Source organism: Aythya ferina (assembly GCF_964211825.1).
Source record: "Aythya ferina genome assembly, chromosome: 10".
In the NCBI taxonomy this organism is placed as follows: Eukaryota; Metazoa; Chordata; class Aves; order Anseriformes; family Anatidae; genus Aythya; species Aythya ferina.
The window spans coordinates 5,145,535-5,158,987 of NC_140306.1; the positions used below are offsets into that span (position 1 = coordinate 5,145,535).

At 52.8% G+C, this 13,453-nt stretch overlaps 1 protein-coding gene across 3 annotated transcripts in view; it reads left to right on the forward strand.

Annotated features, from left to right (window-relative positions):
• Window positions 1-13,453, forward strand: part of FRMD4B (FERM domain containing 4B) — a 114,386-nt gene that overhangs the window by 23,026 nt on the left and 77,907 nt on the right. Inside the window, exon 1 of one of the 3 annotated variants that reach the window (XM_084530879.1) lies at window positions 8,060-8,074. The exons of the other annotated variants lie outside the window; for them this stretch is intronic. The gene's annotated coding sequence lies outside the window, so the exon portion shown is untranslated. Of the gene's footprint in view, window positions 1-8,059; window positions 8,075-13,453 lie in introns of those variants that run through there. 3 annotated transcript variants of the gene reach the window in all.

Below are 13,453 nucleotides of genomic sequence, written 5' to 3' on the forward strand. Positions count from 1 at the left end.
GTGGTGTTGGTGCTTTAAAAAAAATATCTTGAATGCCCTTCAGGGCTATAAATCTGCTCATCAAATTCACAAGTGCTTTAATTACAGAAGAGGTCCGTAAGCTATTGAAAGGCAGGCGCTCCGCTACCGCCTTGAAATCAAAGCGAAGCCAAAAATCACAGCACCAAATTAATCATCTTTGAGTTAAATCTTGCAAGTAATACTGTATAAACACTTCAGATCCAAAGGGGATTATAGGCAAATACTGAGCTGATGGAGGAGTTTAAGGCTCTTCTGAATTGCAAAGCGGGTGTGCAGCAAGCCTCGCTGGAGCCATGTGGGCTGTAGAGCAGGCAGGGCTGAGGAAATCGGACTTGAGTGAGAGCAGGTGGCTGGGGGGAGAGGGAAGGTGAAGCTGCAGATCCAGGAGTGGCCGAAGGTCCGTGTGTTGGTGGTGCTTTGCCCTCTGTCTGCTCCCAGGAGCTAGTGGGGTGAGCAGTGCTGCCTGGTCCTGGGTGAATCTCTGCCCTCTGGGTCTGCTGATCCATCTGGAAAACAGGCGTTGGCCTTGGTAGGAAGCTCAAGTCAACAGATTGCTAAATATTTGGGATGGTGTTTCACTTCACATCACTCTGCAGTGCAGCCAGGTGGGAAATCCTGTGTAACTGTGCTGTGATGGATCTGCTCGGTCATTGCCATGGGGGAGGAGGAGGAGGAGGCGGTGTCGCACGGATCTTCTGTGATGAAGAAAGCTGATTGCTGCCTTGCATGGTCCTTAGGGCTGTATCAGGAGGGGTGTTTCCAGAAAGCAGTCCCAGACACTCCCTCACAAAGACAACTCCAGGTTTTCATGCTTTGTATCTCCAGCAGAATACCCATGATTAATTGATGGCTTCATTTCCCTGAAGCTGCGTGCTTGAAGCCAGTCTCCATTATCCTCCCTGCACCTACCCAGACTGTAGAGGAATGACTCAAAGTACACATCACGTTGTTTTTCTAGTATTCCAGAGATTTTCCTCTTTTTTGAAATGCTTTGACTTCTCTTATCACTTCTACCTGCAGTGACTTGCAGTGCGAGCTCTGCACAGCTCATGTTCTCAGATGATTTATTTACCAGTGACACAGCGGAGCCCTCAACACAGTAATTGCAATGACGTGATCATCAAAGCATCAAAGGCAGGAGCCCCTCATTTCTCATCTGCCTTGTGCTGCTGCAGTCCTCCTACCTCTCCCTTTGTGCTCTTTGTTGCCTTCATCCTCTTGGGGAAGGGGAAAAAAATCCCATAACCAGATAAAAACCTGCGTGAGTGCAGCTGTAGGTCGTGGCTTCCTTTAGCCAAAGAGCACCAAAATGCTGTCACATTGCTTGGGGGTTTGCTGTCCCTGTCCCCCTCCATGACCCAGTGCTTTTTTTAGTGCCCCAGCCCTGCTCGGCTCCATCCTCTCCTGGTGAGAAGCTGCTGGGGTTGTGCTCCTGGGGACCCACCAGGACCATCATTGCCTGGCCTGGGGAGGGCTGGGAAGGTCCCTGGGAAGTGTCTTGGAAAATATGGGTCTTGTGTGGCTTGTGCTGAGAGCTGAACATCACACAGAGCTATCAACAAGAAGTGAGGACTGCTTTTATCCTGTCTGGGAGATGCTCCATGCAGCTGGAGAACTTGGCATTGAATTGGAAGATTTTGGCCACTGGGACTAAACGTCTGCCTGGGGCACAGGTGAGCAGCTGGCAGGAGTCCGCTCTGTGCCTGGGGAGCAGCCTCAGGGCAGGGTGGGAGCAGAAAGCTCACCTCTTCCCTGCTCTTCTCCTCATCCCCGTGCTGGTTCCTGCTCTGCAGCCCGCACAGGTGCTCCAGCTCAAAGGGGAGATTTGGGGCTCTTCTGTCTTGAGAGCATAACCCTCCCACAGCCTGGAATTTGGAAGCGGCTCCTCAGTGGGGAGGTGAGCGCTGGCGTGGGGATTAAGAAGCGCTGGGAAGGAGGAGGTCTGGTGGCACAGTGTGTGGAGCTGCCTCCTCTCTTGCCAGTCACCCCGCAGCGAGCTGCAGCTCCATGACATGCTAACAGCCTGAGAAATGACATGGGCTTGTTAGGCAGCTCGCTAAATGGACCTAGAGCCTGCAGCAGGAACCTTTCCAGCAGCCTTGGGAGCATCTAGGAACAAAACAAGCTGCAAACGCAGGGTTACTGCGGGCTTTCCTTCTGGGATGCTGCTGCTGCGGACCTTGGGGGTGTGGGTGCCTCTGGGGATGGGGTCCGGGGCTCTGCTCCCAGTGCTGGGACCTGCTTTTTATAGGGCTGGGCTGTGCTGCAGCTCCTCTGAGGGGTGGAGGAGGCCTGTGGGAAGGTTTTCCAAGTGATGGAGGAGCTCTTAGAGTCTAGCTTTGAAACAAATGCTTTCAGGTTCGGCTTGGTGTGTTGCTTTGAAAACGCACTCCTGCTCTCATATACTGGAGCCGAGCACGCTTGTCTCTGCAGAAGGGGCTGAAACTGCCTCTGGGGCTTGCTGTAGATCAAATGCTGCTGAGTTTGCTGCAGGAGGAACAGCAGATGGATCATCCACACCAGCTGAAGGACTTGGCTCCTGAGCACTGGGGCACCGGGAGCCGCTGTGCTCGGTACAGGTGGCCGTGTCCCTCTGCTACCCCGCTCCATTTAGGCAGGGCAGCCTGTGATCAGCCTGTGATGCTTCTGGTAAATGGAGGAGGGAAGTGCTGTTTTAAAATTCTGTATTAAAAGAAGCAGCTGTTGAATACGTTGCTTCCTGTCGCTGTGACAACTCCGTTGCAGTGTGAACTGCTCCAGGGGCGTGGGGAGAAGGGAGGTCTGCTGTGTTGCATCCTGATCAGAGCTTGGGCTCGTCCACCCTCAGAGGAAGTGTTTGTCCTGACCCCTGCCATTTAGTGGGTCATCTGTGCCCTAAAAATGTTTTTGTGTCCTCATGCTGTCCGTGCACAGGGTTTCTAGATGCTGGAGCTGCTGCCCTCCCTGGTAGTGATGGGGAATGAGATCTGCAGCGTTTGCGGCTCTCACCAGCAGTAACCCTCGGGCTTTCTCTTGTAAGCCCCAGACCCTGGGAGGCTTGATGTCGCTGTAGGTGCTCTCCTGTTCGGTGGATTTGCAGCTTTCAGGGTAACTGAGGAAATCTTGGGCATAGGAACCTCAAAGGATAAATAGAAAGAAGCCCAAATAAGAACTTGTAAAGGATTTCTCCCTTCTTTGTCGTCTTATCCCAGACAAAGCTTTTATCCCATAACTGTGAGTCCCCGTGGGCAACTTAACCAAAGCAAGTTTTTGAAGGAGTTGGCTTTATCTGCTAGGTGCTGTGTGATCTCCCAGAGCAGATATTGGCCCAACTGGAGGAAAGCTTTGAGGGCAAATTCCTGCAGTTTCAGCGAGCTGCTCAGGAGACGGGCTCTGACCCTGTTCAGCAGGATCGTCTGCATTTGCATCCCTAAGCAATGTGGTCGGGTGATGTGCTGCTCTATGTGGTAGCCTTCCCTTTTCCCTCTTCCCCTTCTGTTTAAGCTGTGAGGATCATTTCTGAGACTGTTCTTTTGCCACTTGTGGAAAGTGCAGAATTTTTCTTACACATCCAAGAAAATGAGTAAAACCTGTGGTTGAAATCTCTGTCCTGGAACTCATGTTCTGTACTCTGTATCTCGTATCTTATAACGTGTTGTCTTATTTTTGGCTGCCTTCTCTCAGGTTGTGCTGCGTGCCGTGGCTCCTGCTGGAGGACAACAAGCAGCAGCAGTGCAGGGAAGGCAAAATGTCCTTCTGCAGGCTGAGTGCAGTGGCCAACGCTTGCAGAGAGCAGCTCAGAAATGTGATCCAGGGCTCAGATCAGTGGACTGACCGCTAGGGAACCACGTCCAGACTTCAGGTTGTGCCATGCATCACTACAGCCTCTCTAGAAGTTGTGCTCTGCGACTTCAGCCAAGAGTTGCAGCTTTGCAGGGCGCTGCCAAATAACAGTGATGCAAGACGGGGCTCTCACTGCAGCTTCAACCCTTTAATTAAAGTAACATGGAACAAAAAGGGAGAATTAGTTAAAAATAACTCTCGGAAGCCCGGCTTGTCTTTTTATTAGACTTGTCCTCGCTTTCTCAGCTGCTCTGATAAGGATATTCTCCCTCTGGGATGGAGAGAATAAACTGGGATGTAACTCATTTGTTTGGGCATCGTGTTAATTAATTTCTAACACTAATCCCTTCCCTGTGCTCTCTCTGCTGGTTTGTCTGTAACAGTCCTGTTCCAAGGAGGGGATCAGCAACTCTTCCTGCTGGAAGTGAGGTGTTGGCACTGTGCACCCAGGGCTGGGGGGCTTGGTGTAGCCCTGTGGGGCGGTGCAGTTGGGGGAACCCCCCAAAGCCCATCCAGAGCACATGAAACTTCAGAGGAGGTTGGATCTACCTGAAATGTAGCTTTGCTTTTCTGTGAGACCAAATGTGTGCTGGGCACCATTCCCTAGAATAAACTGAAGTAATCCTCAAGCCTCTGGATAACACGGGCTGTTTTTTCTGATATCTTGACTTTTCTTGACTTCCTATGGAAGAAATTGTTGAAGTTCTCTTTAAACTGATGGGAACTTTGCCATTCAGGTGGGGGAAGACACGGGCTCTCTCTGATCTTCCAGGAATGTGGTGGGTTTTTGTGCAGCCCTTCCTCTCTCTCAGCAGTTATTCCTGGCTGCCCCCACATCCTGCTTGCTTAGCTCTGTCCATTCTTTCAAAATCAATAAAATTGCAGCTAAATCATTGGAGATGGAGAACAAAAACAAAATCCCAGCTGAGGTTTTGGCACGTGAGCATTGCTTATACACTGATGCGATGGTCTTGAATTCAGGCCAGCTTGTTTCTCAGCTCTCATCTATATACGTCTGAGCAGAAATCCCTGTTTCAGGCAAGTAAAGCCCTAGGCAGGCCTGGCAGAGGCCACTTTTTCCACTCTGTCCTAGCACCTAAGCTACTGCAGGTGTCCCAGCCCATGACCTCATGTGCTGCCCTGCCTGCCGAGCGCTTTCCCAGTGGCTGCTCGGGGCTGACTTTCTAGCAACGGAGCAGAGCGTGACCTCTGTCTGCCATCTTGCTGTCTTTTCAGGAGTTAAGGAACAGATGGAAAAAGTGCCTGTGAGACAAATCCTGGCTTCCGAACACTAAAAATCTGCTGGTGTGGAGGTGGACAGGCCAGGCAGGCTTTTAAAGCACACAGAGCAGGAAAGCACTAATTATGTAGTGGCTGCGGACTGTGGAAAGGACTGATCCTCCTAGGGAACCTCTCCAATCATGCTTCAGCTGCAAAGAGACATTTGGGATCTGTCTTGGGTCTAAATGCAGGATTGGGACCGTGGCAGCCTCGAGCTGAGAGCAGCTTGTAAAATATGAAGGGTAATCATCCCCTTAATGATCCTTTCTGTGGTGTCTGTTAACTTGTGTTCCTTTCTAGCCCAAGAACAATTTTATTCTATTAGATACCAGTTCTTGGAGTCTTTGGCTACAACAGACCTGGATTATTATTTTTTTTTTTTTGGAGAACACCATCACCTGGGGAAATTCAGCTGGGCAGTTCCTGTGAACAGAAAGCAGCTTTGCCCTGGGCAGGATGGGTATGGCTTCACTTTTCTGTGTGCAAAATTGGTGTTTTGCGTACCTATTTTGGTTCTGCTGGCAAAAATGGGCAAGCAAAATCCGTGTTTTGCTGAGGCTGGAGGTGATGGGAGCCTGACCCGGCACCGGCTGCCCTCTAGTGTGCTGCTGCCCTCAGCCAGTGCTGCGTGGCCCCAGGGTGCCCTCCACTGATGCTGAACCCTGTGACTGGTGCAGGCCTTTTAATCTCTACTTAAACTGACGCTCTGCTTTCCTGCCAGGAACCTGAGCAATGCATAATTGCTTCACATCGAGCAGAGGGGAGTTTAATCCTCATCTGAGGAGCACGGCCACTTTGGGAAGGCTGCTGCTGCGATGTGCCGGCCCTTCCCTCTGCCCCTGAGTTTTGGGGGGACCTGCTCCTGGGCAGGATCTGCTGGCACAGGTGAAGGGCAAGTTTCTGTGCTGGGTTTCTCAGTTTTGAAGCCGTAGGGTGGCTTCTAGCAGCTGCTGGAGTGAATCAGTGCCGCCATCCCTCCCTGCCAGCCTCACCATCTGTGTGTGGGGAGAGGTTTTGCTGTGTTGCTGTAGGTGAGAGGTGCTGCACGGTGCGTTTTGCATCCCTTATTTCTCTGGCTGCTTGTGTGTGGGGAGGGTTGAGCCAGTGGAAGTCCTGTCCGACAGCTGCTGCCCTCCCAGAGAGCCTTAACACACACTTAGAGCTGTGGCTGGCAGCACTGAAATCCCCCGGGGGCTGAGGACAGCTGCCCCAGACAATGAACTGAGCTCCAAAAAATGTGTTAACTCGAGGGATGCTCGCATAGCCCTGGAGAGAAGTGGAGCCCCTGCTTTTACCAAGGGTCTCAGAAAGCTGCACTGTGAGCTCTGAGCCACGCTGTGCAGCCTGGGCCGCAGCAGAGAGCGCAGATCCCAGCCCCACTGCCTGCCCTTGGTGCTGGAGCTCATCCCCTCGATGAGCAGGGATGTGCAGGTGCTGGGGGAGCACTGCAGCACCCTGCGGGAGGGAAGGCAAGGTGGAAAAGCTTTTCCTGCAGAAAACAGGCCTGAAGCAGCCCCGTGCAGCTTGCAGAGGGTCCTGCAGCGGGAAGCGGTGCTGCTCCTCGTCGGGGATAGCTGGGGGCAGGCGGGATGGAGCCCAGGACCTGAGTGTTGGGAGGATCTGCTTCAGCCTGACTGTAATTAGGCAGCGTGTTTGTATCTGCAGCTTGGAAGCACTTCATTCGTGAGCCTAATGGGGGAGGAATTATGCAGAGGTGAACCCAGAAGATGTTGAGCATGCCTTGGTTTGTTACAGACACAAAACCAGCCTTGCAGCAGACGTCCCCCTGGAAAGGGGAGCACAGAAACAATTTTTGCAATACGCCAGGCTTAATCAGCAGCCTGGTCCCTGCTGTTATGGGCTTGGACAGGGAGGTTCTGTGCCACTGTGGATAAAAAATGGAGAAATATCATCCTTTGAGGATGTGGGGGAGTTGTAAGGGGAAATTCATATTGCTATAGCGTCCAATGAAGGATCTGGACACAGGTCAGAAGTTCAGAAGGATGCAATCTGGGGTAGTGGATGGTGAGGGTTAAGCAGAGGCAGGAGGCTGCACCAGAGCTGCAGGCGGGTTGGTGTCACAAAGCAGCCCAGTGGCATGCCCGAGGTGTGACCAGCTGGGGGTGTTTTCAGATATCTTAAATTCTGCGTGTCAAATTCTCCATGCGGAGCACTCTGTGCCTGAGCCATCTGCTCCTTTGGGCGTGCTGGTGTTAAACCCGTCCCTGGGCATGCAGGGGAAGTGGATGAACGTCTTCCTGAGCAGCAGCAGCCCTTAGTGCTAAGGCAGGGGAAGCTGAAGTGCACAAACAGCAGCAGGGCTGTGACAGCGACCGCCAAGAGCTTGGTTTGTCCCTGGGAACCCCTCGTACTGCTGGGAGGCTCCCGAGGTCTGAGCTGCTTGAGCTGGACCCCGCTGGAGGGGAGAAGTGGAACCAAGAGCCCTAATTCCTGGCTGAGCAGTAAAACTAGGGGTGGAGAAGAGGGGCACATAATTATTATATTAAAAAAAATATTATATTTTTAAAAAATCTAGGAGAAGAGGAAAGGTTGTGTTTTGCATTGAAGCTCTGACTCTTGCCTTGTTTTTAATCCAGTCACCAGCCATCCCCTTTGAAAACAGCTAGGGGAAAGTCTGCAATCTCTGAACCGCCTTTGTTTTCCCCCTTCCCAGCCGGGGCAGGAGCAAACACATTACTCAGACACCTCCTGCACCGCTCGGCCTTCAGCGTGGCAGCAACAGGCTGAACCAGTCTGCTCGCTGCTCCCCGGGAGGTGCCGAGCAGGAACCCCGGGCACCCGCGGCAGGAGGAGCTCTGTGGGAGGCAGGAGCTGGGCTGCGGGCACCGGGTGCGGATCCAGCGCCGCGGAGGCTTTCATGGAGCGTGGCAGAGAGTGACCAGGGCAGGCAGCGTGTGGCTCCCTGAGGGACTCACCTCCCGAGTCGCAGGTGAGAGGGGTTTGATTGTGGGGAGCCTGGGAGGCCGGTGGGGTGTGTGTGTGTGGTTGTGTTTGTGGGGTTGGAGGTGTCCCTGGGAGCTCGGGTCAGGTGTCTTAGCCCAAAAGGCCTTTAGAAAAAGGAATTTAGAAGCTGCTTTGGAGTATGCTTTGCTTGAAGATTGCAGTGTGTAAGCAGCATGTGCCATGAGGAGTGTTGTGCTGCCCTGCTGTTTGCAGGAGCTTCTTGAGGACCCAGAGGGCTGGAGGCTCACAGTACTGGGCTGGGGGGGCTTCGCTGTCCCTGCTCCAGCCCCCTGCCCACAGAGCAGCTGCTGAGCCGCAACTCAGAGCCAGCCAGGAGCTGGAGCTTTGCTCCATGGCCTCTCAGAGCCGTGCTTTAGCAGTAGCTCTGCGTGCAGCAGAGGGAGCAGCAGGGCAGCGCAGCCAGCAGGGCTCAGCCCTGGGCTCTGCACCCCACAGCCCCGCTGGGCTCGGTGCTCCCACCTGCACCCCGCTGGGCACCACGACCCTTAGGGCTGGTGCTGTGCCAAGCTCCTCCTCATTTTGGGTGCTCCGAGGTCTGCTCGGACCCAGGCTGGAAGCTCCCAGCTGATGGCTGAGGCTGTATTTGTGTAAGTCCCGTATATCCCGATCTCAGGCTGTGGAAATGCTGGCTGCTGTTCTCCTTGTCGTAACAGACAACTTGCTGCAACCCTGCAAATAGGTAGGAATTGCTGATATAAACATGGTCTGGCACTGTAAGACAAACAGCTGGAAAATGTGCTTTCTCTGGTATATTGGAGGATGCGTGGCATCATCAGGGGCTATTCGTTAGGGCTGGCACCATCCCGTGTCAGAAAATCACCTGTCCCTGTCTTGATGTTTGCTCCCTCCCAGCTGTGCAGCAGGCAGGTGTCAGTCCCTTTCTCTCGTGACAGATGTCCTGCCCGTCACCTCAGCAGCACCTCGATGGGATACGCAAGTAAATCCCTGCTGTGGTAGCTGGCAGCAGGCGTGCGGAGGAGCAGATGGTGCCGTGCTGCAGCCGTACCTGCTGGAAGGCTGCTGCATAATTCAGCCCTGCAGAGTTGTCTTCCAGTGGCTGCTGTGTTCTTGGGGGGGTTTGTCTGATTTACCCCTTCCTCTTGCTGATGGTTAAAGGATATTATACATAACTTCTACTCCCAGAGGATTGGGAAATGCAATATCAAGTAGATTTGCGCAGGAATCCCTGAATTTATTCTCCCCTTGCTGTTTCTGTGCAAGGCATACTGATGTGTGCCACGTGTGCTGCAGGAGCTCGCTGCCTCTGGAGCAGGCAGGGGCCCTGTGTCCCACCACGGCCAGGTAATGCGCTTGGATTTAAAGGTGGGCTTGATCTTACGACTGCAGAAAGGGCCCAATATGAGCTCTCGAACTCAGTAACTCAATTTCCAAGCATCCTCTTCCTGCTCCAAATGGCTTCCTTTCCCTGGCTAAAGCTCACATCACGTCCTCTCCAAGGAGGATGGGAGAAATGCTCTTTAATTTCTCACTCTTGGCAGCTGAGGACTCACACCCATGAAAACAAATACCTGTTAATTATGACCATGAAACACTGATTGAATCATGGCTCTGATAATGGTAAGGGCAGTTTGCAAGCCTGCTTTATATCCCAAAGGGGAGAAAAAGAAATGAAATTCTCATTTAGGAAGCTTTGAGCCCCTCCTGTCCCTCTATGGAGGAGTTCCTCTGCCAGCAGGTACTGCTCAGTTACGGCACCGTTTCCACTTGGAGCGTGAGGGGGAGACTGAAATTACTGCCTGGGATAATGGCTGACAAATGGGGGATGCTCACTTGTGCTCATTAGGGGAGGAGGAACACCACCAGGTGTGGGAATGGGCTTGGGTCGATTCCTGCTGGGGACCTGGTGCTGTTGTAGGGTGGCCAGGCTGAGCCCAGTGGTGTGGCTGAGGGAAGTCAAAGCGATTAAAGACGGAGTAAAACACGAGATCCAAACTGCTTAAAAGGATTTTGGCTCCAGGTAAGCTTGTACCATCTACAGCCTTTTGTTAAAAGCCACTCTTCCTTGTACCTCTCTTCTCGTATCCCCCATGACCCTATAAAACACAGAGCTCTGCTTGGTTCAGCCCTGTGGTTGCTCTCTGCCACGTGGGCTGGCCTTTCCTCAGCCTCTACATCCCTGTCCTCACCCTATACCAAGGGAAGGGCGAGATGTGGGGAAGCTCCCTGGTGGCAGGGCAGGGCTCCGTGCCCGACACCTGTGTGGGTCTCGCCCTGCCACCACAGATCCCCCGCAGGGCCGAGGTCCTGCCCGGAGGGGCTGACTCAGCTGCGCAGCTCCCCTCAGCGCTGCCCTCGTGGCTTCCTCTGGTGTTGTCCCTTGGATGTTTCCTGGGGTCACTGCTCCCACCCCGGGGGCATCTGATAAAACTGCTGCTGCCGTCAGTCCCTTCTCTCAGTGCTTTTTTTAAAAAGGGAGGGAGGTTTGGACTTGGGGCTCCTCATGAAGCCAGAAGCAGAGCCGTGATTCAGCCTTTCTGTGCCAAGAGCAGTCCTGTGGGCACCACCCACGGGGATCTGGATTCCTGACCAATCTGTTTTCACAGGCATTGGGTAGAAAGCCTTAATACTTCAAAACAAGTTTTATTTTTGACTAATTTTAGCCGGCGTGAGGAGCTAACACTTACAAAATGTCCGAGACCAGAGAAGGGAAGGGGGAGAAGCCCCACGCTGCAGCCGGAGGAGGTGAGCTCACGTCGCGTGGCCAGCCTCGCTGCCAGCCTGCTGAAGGCAGCTGGAGCCTTTCCAGCCATTTCAACGGGCTTTGGATCAAGCCCGTGGCGTGCTGGTTGTTTGTTTTGGAGGCCTTGGGAGGATGAAAGCAGCCTTTCAATGGCTGCTCTTTTGCCTTTGGCTCGGCTCTCCGCGCGGGGCCGTGCACGTTGGATGTGCGCCTCTGCTCTGTGTTGGAAGGCTCGTGTTGGTCTTATTCGTAGCGATGTTCAGTGCCCCGTAAAAGTGCTGTGGTTCCTCCGTGGGGAAATGCCACGTGCTGCTCGACTCCTTTCCTTTTCCATCGTCAAATGCTCTGATAGCACCAAGGCTCGCCTTCAAGAAATGCGTTGCGTGTGCCAGAGCCAGCTTGGTCTAACAATCAAACACAGATTTGCTTCCTTCCAAATTCTGTGTGGTTATTCCCCTTTTATTTGTACAGAACTGACAAATGCACAATGCACAGCTCTGTTGGTAAAATGAGGTACTAATTGCTGTAGCAGCAGCTGATACAGCTTGAAATTTATTTTGCTTTTACCTTGAGGAGCAGAGTGGCAGTGGACCCGTGTTCTCAGAAAGCATTGCTCAACAGCACAGAGCTGGCACCTTACTACGAAGATTTGATCTGCCAATTTTTCTCCTGGTTGCCAGTGCTGTCTCTTTCCACCAGTTTGTGATTCTCCCTCTGCAAAAACCAGCTCTGAAGCTGCACGGCCATCTCTGCGAAGGGGTAGAAGCCTCTGGGCTTCTAAGTCCAAGGTACGGGGATCTAAAATGTGACCTTTGAGCGTGTACACGGGGAAGGACAAGTCCTCTCCTGGGTGTATGGCTTTCCTGGGCTGGGTGTGACCCATGAAGTCTGATCAAGGGCAGAGCATTGCTCTGAGTCATGATTTTTCTGGAGGCCACAGCATCCCGGGTTACTCATCCTGAGAGAATGAATGCACTGAGGATATAATTATCATAGTTAGACATCATTTATTCTCACTCTCTTACAGATTCTTGTCAGGAGACTGATAGGTTTGGGTTGTTATTTTTGCCTTCCTGGCCATATATATCAAGCAAAATGCTGAAACTTTACTACCTCATTTACGCTCGCTCTTACAGCGCTGTAGATCTCTGCCTGGTATTTAGGTTAGGCAGTAATTCTACCCCATTTGTTGTAGATTAATGAGGCTATAAAATAATCATAAAGCTGGGGCAGCCCTGCATTTTCACACTCCTCACGTATTTATATCTACTACGAAACGCTTCATCCCAACACAATTACCTGACTTTTCCAGGCTTCCTCTAATTCCCTGCCGACTCAAGGTGCTGGAGCCACCCCCTCGTTTTGGGCTGTGCTCGGAGCAGGGCGATGCCAACATCCATCAGGGGTTGGTGCTGTGGGGCATGAGGGGAGCCCAGCAGGTCTGGGACCTGTGGACATCGGGGTGACCTGCTGGGGGAACAGGTGGAGAAACTGCCCCATGGTGGCTGTGGGGAAGGGCTGAAGTCACTGAGGAAGGTGGTGGTGGTGGTGATGCTTCTCAGGGTGCCCCAGGGCTCTCCTCTCCTGGTGAAGCCTCCTCCGAGAAGGAATCCTTCCCACAAATCACCCTGCATCCTGCTGACCTCTTCCTCGTGCTTTCCCTGGTGCAGCCAGTATGGGTGTGAGCGTCGCTGAGGCTCTTCAGCATTTTTCAGGTGCGGGGTGTCTCTGGGCGCTGCACCAGGAAGCTGATGCCCAAGTCCTGCGATGTCCTCACCCATCCACTGCGTGTGCCTGTGCCCTCAGCCACCCGTGCCCACCCCCAGGGGCTGTGTTAAGTCCTGCTGACACCTCGACCTGCTGTACAGCACCTCTGGAGCTGTCTCCTCACCCAGGTAGCTGCAGGCTGCTGGCTCGGTGGGTGGCAGCCTCCCTGCGAGGCACCCACTGAGTCCATCCCCACCCTGCTAGGGGGGCTGCTGTGAAAGTGCATGAAGATGCTGTTTGAAAGCATCTGCAGGCCCCTTAGATGTGCAAGAGAAACAAATCTTCCTTTAGATGGAAATAAGATTTCCCCTCTCCCCATGTTTTTTATCCTCCCTTCCCCAGAAGCCCAGGAAGTCTCTGTGCAGACTGACTTTTGGTGGGGGGCTGCAGATTTCTGACTTAAATTTCTGTACATGAAAATTCAAATCCGATTTATGCATGCTGCTATGTAAAATATATGAGAAGCTGTGCTCTCTAAGCTGCGTGCAGACTTCCTGAAACAACTCCTCACCTGATGGATGCATATGGATGTGCCAGGTTTCAGCGAAACCGTGCTGAGTACACCTTGACCCGGCCGTAAGAGAAGCCTGACCAGAGAAGTTGGTTTCCAGAAGCCGGCTGATGGATGTGTTCTTATGCTGGTAGGGCTGTAGTGAGTAATGATAAACCCCGGTTTGTGAAACTGGAGCAGAAACTGCTCGTTTTGAGCCTGACCTGATTCTGTACTGCCAGGTACTGCGGGTGTGTTTGCTGCTCGAGGAGCCAGGCTGTGAGTGCTTTCATCATTTATTGAGTTAAAAGGCAGAGGCGCTTCGCTTCTGACATGAAATGATAATTAGTGTACTGTGGGGTGCAGACTGCAGGAAATTCGTGTTT